Here is an 8,483-nt window from a genome sequence, read left to right as displayed (position 1 = left end):
TTTGTCCACAGACAGCTTTCCGGGTCATGTGGCCAGCATGTCTAAAGTGCTTCCGGTGCAACAGAACACCGTGACGGAAACCAGAGCACATGGAAACGCTGTTTGGTATGTATTAAGTGACTATCTAATTTGGCCCAAAGGCATCATTAAGTGCATAGCCTCACATTTCTCACACTGCATCTCCTGAAGTTTACTATGACCAGTTGATGAAATATAGTAGGACAGTTATGCTTTTGTAGTACCTTTAACCCAAATGTAGTATCTTTAACCCAAATGAAGTATCTTTAACCCAAATGTCATCTTCGCTTTGAAATCATGTCACAGCCACATTACACATTTAAAGCTCATGACTGTAAACTGCCCTGAGATCCTTGAATAAAGAGCAGTATAGAAATTTAGTAAATGAATAAAATTAAATAATAAATGGGTGATGGTACCCGGAGAGGATGGACTGCAAGAAGATCAAACCTATCCATTCTTAAGGAAATCAGCCCTGAGTGTTCACTGGAAGGACAGATCGTGAAGCTGAGGCTCCAATACTTTGGCCACCTCATGAGAAGAGAAGACTCCCTGGAAAAGACCCTGATGCTGGGGAAAATGGAGGGCACAAGGAGAAGGGGATGACAGAGGACGAGATGGTTGGACAGTGTTCTTGAAGCTACCAACATGAGTTTGACTAAACTGCGGGAGGCAGTGGAAGACAGGAGTGCCTGGCGTGCTCTGATCCATGGGGTTATGAAGAGTTGGACACAACAAAAGTAGGGACGCGGGTGGCGCTGTGGGTAAAACCTCAGTGCCTAGGACTTGCCGATCGCATGGTCGGCGGTTCGAATCCCCGCGGCGGGGTGCGCTCCCGTCGTTCGGTCCCAGCGCCTGCCAACCTAGCAGTTCGAAAGCACCCCCGGGTACAAGTAGATAAATAGGGACCACTTACCAGCGGGAAGGTAAACGGCGTTCCGTGTGCGGCTCTGGCTCGCCAGATGCAGCTTGTCACACTGGCCACGTGACCCGGAAGTGTCTGCGGACAGCGCTGGCTCCCGGCCTATAGAGTGAGATGAGCGCACAACCCTAGAGTCTGGCAAGACTGGCCCGTACGGGCAGGGGTACCTTTACCTTTACCTTAAACAACAACAACATGCTGTTTTATGGTATTGCTGTGAGTCTGGGGTGGGGTGGGGTGGGGTGGGGGTTAGGCTGTATGCCCCAGTCCTTTCTAATTCCTGTAGAATTCCATTGTTGAAGTAGCCAGGCCAGCTTCTTGGTGATTAATAGCCCTAAGGATGGGCTGTTAGCATAAGAAAAGAAGTTGTTCTGTGCCAGAGGGCAAATGGGTGGGCCCGCTCCCTCACCTGTCTGATACTGAAGAAGACAATAGCCAGAGCTGGGTGTGTGCAAGCTGGAAGCTAGAAGCAGCCAGAGAGGGAGAGCCATGCTTGGTTTCTGCTTGAATCCAAGGCTGAGACCATGGGAGAAGAAGGACCTTCTGACTAAACGACTGAACAACAACAACCCAGCGGGGACAAATTCATTTGTGGAAATGAAGTAGTTGGAGATCTGTCTCAGTTCAGTTAATAATAATAATACATACTCATTCATATCACTGTGTTCAAGAAATGAGAATGTCCTTTGGATTTAAAGGAAACAGAATCCTCCCCTCCAGGTTGCCCAAATTCCACCACATATTTTTATGTTACTAAAGGGAATATTCTCTCACCCAACTGAATCATCAGCATTTAATATATGAAGAAGAGCAATGGCCTGCTGTATAAGCCGTTTCAGATACAGGACTTTGACATTATATTCTGTAAAGAAAACCTCACTTTCTTGACAAGATAATATCTAAAATATGGCAGATTCATCTTGCATAGCACATTGTTGTAAATACCTGGGCATTCTTGGCATATGTTCTTGCCAAAACAGAAAGTCCTTTTCCACATAGCACAAAGTTAAACTATGGAATTCTCTCCCGCCAGAAGTAGAGATGGAGGATAAAACTATCAGTGGCTATGAGACACAATGGTTATATTCTACCTCCACTGTTGGAGGCAGAATACCTCTGAAGGCCGGTTACTGGGATTCACATGTGGAGAGAGTTTATGTTGTTCTCAGGTTCTGTTTGTGGTCTTTCCACAGGCATCTGTTTGGCCACTGTGAGAACAGGATGCTGAACTCTGGGCCTCTGGCTGGATCCAGCAGGGCTCTTCTTCTATCTTCTTCTTCTATCGCCCCGATTTCAGCACCCTTTTTTGTCCACGTTGCTGTACTTACTGGCATGAGTGCACACGGACATAATTCATCCTTGGCGTCTGTTTGACATCTGGAAGCATGACGTCAGCCGAGGAGAACAAAATGTCTCTTGGCCAGGGCTGTTAGGAACGTTCGCCACACATTGAACATGGTATCTATGAAGGAGATGTAACTGTATGCATATTTTATCTGTGCAAGGGGGAAAGAACACAAAGGCATAATAAAATGTGAATCAATGTGGGGGAGCCATTTTCCATTTTAGGAACATGGCTGAAATTTTCAGATCTAGGAACCTAGGCTTTCAACAGCCCAGTCCCCTTGAGTTCAGAGAGCAATCTAACACAGAAGGAACAAACCATTTTGAACTCAGGAAGGCCTTCCGAGTGCACATGCAGAGGACTGTGCTGTACATTAGGTAAATCCAAACACTTAACTGGTTTATGAATTGGGCTGAATGGCATACAACTCCATGGAATCCTTCTTCATTCCGTAATGCTTCTTTATGGTGACATACTGATTTGGCAGTCACAGATATGAACCTCTTTTATAGGGCTGTTCTGTGACCTCTGTCTCTACAGTCACAAAGAGTCCCTTCCACACCCATACCAGGGCTTCTCTTCTACACGTGTTATAACCCTCTTCAGATATTTGGTATAAATGCATGAGTGGGCTAGACCTGCCCCTAGATGTGCTTTTGCACCCATCAGCCATGTCCTTCCAAGTGGAGCATGATCAGTGTCTGTATGAAAGGAGACTACATCCCACCAATGCAAGCATATAGGGCTCATTACTTAGAATCATAGAATCATAGAGTTGGAAGAGACCACAAGGGCCATCGAGTCCAACCCCCTGCCAAGCAGGAAACACCATCAGAGCACTCCTGACATATGGTTGTCAAGCCTCTGCTTAAAGACCTCCAAAGAAGGAGACTCCACCACACTCCTTGGCAGCAAATTCCACTGTCAAACAGCTCTTACTGTCAGGAAGTTCTTCCTAATGTTTAGGTGGAATCTTCTTTCTTGTAGTTTGGATCCATTGCTCCGTGTCCGCTTCTCTGGAGCAGCAGAAAACAACCTTTCTCCCTCCTCTATGTGACATCCTTTTATATATTTGAACATGGCTATCATATCACCCCTTAACCTTCTTATGGCAGGAATCCTAATGGACAGTGTCCGCTGAAGGCAGTCATGTGTGCATAGTTCATTAATATGTGCATAGCCCCTTAAGATGGATACCGGTCATGCATAGGCCAGGGAGGCATGGCTGGTGCATGTGTTGGCAACTAGCGGGCAGGAGTAGCACGCTGTGATGAAGTCTTAGCTGGTGCAGAAGAGACTTAAGATACAATCGTATCCATGTTTACTTAGGAGTAAAAGAGTATCCAGAGTGTCCACTGCTGCTGACTCCTACGTAAGGGCCCTAACTCAATGGTAGAACATTTGCCTTGCATGCAGAAAGTCCCAGGTTCACTTCCTGGCATCTCCAGGTGGGACTAGGAAAGATTCCTATCAGAATCCCTGGAGTGCTACTGACAGAAAGTGTAGATTATACTGAGCTGGGTGGATCAATAGTCTGACTCAGTATAAAGCAGCTTCCTATATGTGTTCTTTTGTACTCTTACATAAAAATGTAAGGCTGTCATCACTCTGCAGTTTGTGTGGCCACTAATAATGCGGCAGGTGGCCCAGGTGAGCTGTTTAATGGAAGTGGGGGAGGCACTTCACAGAGCAGTTTGATGGGGAAGCAACTGCCCCCTTCCATGAAATGCAGCTGCAGCTAGGCTTAATGGAAGGGAGAGGTGTCCCAATGCATATCTAATGTTTTCAAAAAGCACACTTGGTGGCAGCTCCCTTTTATTACAACGTCTTTAAAAATCACTGACCCGGAAGACCTTTGGGCTGTTACTAAGAGGCAAAGAAAAAGCGCTGTAGTCTATTTTGTATAACAAAATTGATACTTTATGGTCGTGGTGAGGGGGATACTGGAAAGGAATTAGTTCAAAAACACCAAAATCATGGCTCAGCCAATGTGGTGCCCCAAACTTGGATGCTGGAATCCAGGAATTCTCCTTTTATGCTTATATTTTTTCAGTGAACCAACACAGACCCGAGTATTTGAACTGAGTTGCAGCTTCCCCCCACCCCCCCACCCCCAGAAAACCTCTGCTTTTCCTCAGTTGCTTTTCACCCTGTGGGGCTATGGGTGCATCCAATTCAGACTGTTGATATTTTGTGGGAGGGATTCAAGCGCATACCAGGAAATGTAGGTTTGTGCAATTAAAGTGAATTAAAGCGCTCTGTTGCCCTAGCACAACCAATCCACTTAAAAGAGGGGGGGGGGAAGATATTTTTGCAGTTAGGAAGGGAAGAGGGAAACGAACTGAAAAGTGTGGAATGAACAATGATTAACGGCAAGACATGTAAACACCCTGCCAGAAAACCAGTATGAATACACAATGAATGCTTATTGTAAGATAATATCCTCACAAACAAATCAGAATGACTGCTCAATAAAGACTGTGTACAATCTAACCCCCACAAAAGCTTTGTCCAAGCAAATCAGGAGGAATGCTCAACAAATAGGTCGTATGCCCTGTGAGAAAGAAAATAATTGCCGCTGCGATAAAAATAACGAGAGTGAAGTTCTGGGCAAAGACTGCAAGCAGAGGAAGGTTTCAGCAACCCCATGCTGGACCTTAATTCAACCCCCATCTGACCCCTTTTTAGCAATTAAGTATGACCTACATTCTGACACATGGATCATGTCTCTATGACATCTAGCTTGCCCAAGGAATAAAAGAATGCAAGCAAGTTAAGCCTTGTCATAAATGTCAGTTGGCTTATTTCCATCAACACTTGCCTCGTAGTGCAAAGACAAGTGTGAAATGAGATGCAGAGAGCACAGGCAATCACTAAGGGAGAGAAGGCACAAATCACTCATATATTTGTAATTGGCTGTTCATACCATCATCCAGCTGGCTCCTTACAGGTGCTCAAAGATACGTCACAGTGTACATATTGTCTTCTGGTAAACCCAGAAGGACTTTGGGTAGCTGAAGCTTTTGGTTGCTACTAACTCAGCTACAAACCTAGACAGCATCTTAAAAAGCAGATACATCACCTTGCCAACAAAGGTCCGTATAGTTAAAGCTATGGTTTTCCCAGTAGTGATGTATGGAAGTGAGAGCTGGACCATAAAGAAGGCTGATCGCCGAAGAATTGATGCTTTTGAATTATGGTGCTGGAGGAGACTCTTGAGAGTCCCATGGACAGCAAGAAGATCAAACCAATCCATTCTTTAGGAAATCAGCCCTGAGTGTTCACTGGAAGGACAGATCATGCAGCTGAGGCTCCAATACTTTGGCCACCTCGTGAGAAGAGAAGACTCCCTGTAAAAGACCCTGATGTTGGGAAAGATGGAGGGCACAAGGAGAAGGGGATGACAGAGGACGAGATGGTTGGACAGTGTTCTCGAAGCTACCAGCGTGAGTTTGACCAAACTGCGGGAGGCAGTGGAAGACAGGAGTGGCTGGCGTGCTCTGGTCCATGGGGTCACGAAGAGTCGGACACGACTAAACGACTAAACAACAACAACTCAGCTACTGTATTTTCAAATACCTCTGCAGCATTCACTGGGCCATTTGGCACCCCAAATCAGCTAGATGTGACTAGATGTGGAGCCTTCCCCATGTGAAAATACTCTGGGCCGCTTCACAGGTTACTGAATCAGCAACATGTGTATAGACGGTATGCATTCATGTGTAACGTGAAACAGCTACACATTCATTCATTATTGGCTATGCCAGTAAAGGAAACTGTGTGTGAACTTGGTCCCTGCAGCTTTATAATCAACCAATCAACTGCATTTCTTTCCTGTCCTTCTTCCAAAGTGAGCCCAGGGCAGCAAACAAACAAACAAACAATAAAGCAATACAATTAAAGTAAAGCCAAAACATATTTTAAAACATCTAAACACATTTTTTAAAAACAGTCGCACACCCTCACAGTTAGCGAAGTAACGGTTGCCAGGAACAGTCTCTTTCAGCCATCAAATGCCTGAGTTTTAACTTCTGAATGTGGTAAGGAAAGTCATACACACCACACAGGGAAGGTATTCTACAAATGGGGAACCACCACCCTTTCTTAGGTCAGCATCAACTGGGCAGTGTCCATTGATGGCACCACCAGCAGTTGCTCATAGATGGTTGCTAGATACCTAGTGTGCACATTATAAAACAACAACAAAGACTGACATTGATCACTACTGCATCAGGATATACTGATATGGGCCAGTGTAAGATCCAATATTCGTAGTGCTTAGAACAGGGGTAACTAACCCTTTTCAGGCTGACCCAAGACCACTGACCCATTACCAACTTTCTAGGAGCTTAATGTCAAAGTGGGTGTGGCCTAATTCAATCCATTTGCCCCATTAAATCCACTGAGCACCACCACCACCCTTCCCCTAATTTCTTATTAATTTCCACCTCATCCCAAAGACCTTATTAATTTCCACTTCATTTTCCCATGTCAAACCTCTTATTGGTTTTGCTCCTTCCTCCTTTACTTGCATATTAACTTCCACCCCGTTTCATACTGTTATTGTGTTGGACTATGACCTGGGAAGCAAGACTTGAAATCTACATGCAGCAAAGTAGCTCACTTGGTGACCTTGAGCCAGCCACTATCTCCCAGTCAAACCAACTGCACGGGGCTGTTGTGATAAAATGGGGCAGGGGAGAACCAGGTATGCAGCCTTTGTGCCTTGGAAGGAAAAGGATACAAATAATAGAAATACAGTGGTACCTCGGTTTACGAACTTAATCCGTTCCTGAAGTCTGTTCTTAAACCAAATCCATTCTTAAACTGAGGCGCGCTTTCCCTAATGAGGTCTCCCACCTCCAGTGCCCTTCCACCATTCGGATTTCGTTCTTAGACCAAGGTAAAGTTTGCAAACTGGAACACTTCTTCCAGTTTTGCAGAGTTTGTAAACCGAATTGTTCGTAAACAGGACTGTTCTTAAAGCGAGGTACCACTGTAGAAATACTGTAGGTATACACAGTGCATCGATTAATTAAAGGATGGAAGAAGAGTTGGTGGATTTCCAATGTTCAAGCATATGGAGAAGAGAGGATACTGCTACAGAATATTTTCCTAACACACACATTGCCTCTCAAGCTTAATGGCAAACTTTTCTCTGCCAAAGAAATAAATTACAGCCTCCTGCATAACAGAGATAGTCCATATTATGGAGAGAGGAAGGAAATTCCAAGTGACTGATAACGTTTCCTTTTCTTTCAGCAAAACTCAAGGAAATGAGGAGGCATTCGCTTCCTCTTGAAACAGGAAACAGGCAGTCCTGATGAATGATGGTCCATGCAGCATTGCCTATTGCACTACCAGTCGCTGCCCATCATTGTCATTACCGAAGGCCTTTGGAGAAGATTGCACAATGGGGGGGGGGGGGAAGTCCACAAATAAGCAGTTTGCAGTTATCTTGTGGATAACCCCTTTACCTTTGCACCCACGTTTATGGAACTTTGACACAGTGCTGAATTGCAATGATGGAACCTGGAAGTAAAGCAGTGAGCTGGGGAGAGACTCGGAGCAACATTCAAGAGCAATGTCTCATTTTGGTTTGAATCCATGGTGGGGGAAACAAGACCTTTTTGAGGTGTTAATGCTGTGAACTCCCCTTTGTAGGCTTAGGTTGTATATATGTGTAAATAAACGGTACTTGCACACAATCAGCATGCACACACGACCACTGACTTGTGTGCTGTTTTTGGCGCAGAAAGGGGGCAGGGCAGAAAGCAGGGGCGTACGAAGGGGGGTGGCACGCCCCGGGTGCTATCTCTGAGGGGGGTGACAAAAAGGCACAGCGCAGGGGGCTCGCCCCACCACCCCGTGCATGACAGCTCATCAGTGTACCTCCGGCGCACACATGTCCCCAAAGCGACGTGAAAGCTCCTCTTTCTGCTCAGTCTGTAGCTTCTCTCTCTCTCTCTCTGATTTGTGCCTTGGACGATCCCACCTCTCTACACTTTTCACTCGCTCGCTCCGCCTCCTTCCTTCCCCTAGGAGGAGGGCCTTCTGCGCTGACAAGAGGTGGGGAGGAGGAAGATCTGATTGCAACAAGAAGGCGAGCTCTGGAGCGCCATGGCGAGGAGAGCTTGTCGGCCCTGGGAGTATCGGTGCACCACTGATGGGCGTATTTGCATGATCAGTGGGCAGCGT

This window comes from Podarcis muralis, chromosome 4 (genome assembly GCF_964188315.1).
Source record: "Podarcis muralis chromosome 4, rPodMur119.hap1.1, whole genome shotgun sequence".
Lineage (NCBI taxonomy): Eukaryota > Metazoa > Chordata > Lepidosauria > Squamata > Lacertidae > Podarcis > Podarcis muralis.
This window is presented reverse-complemented; position numbering follows the sequence as displayed.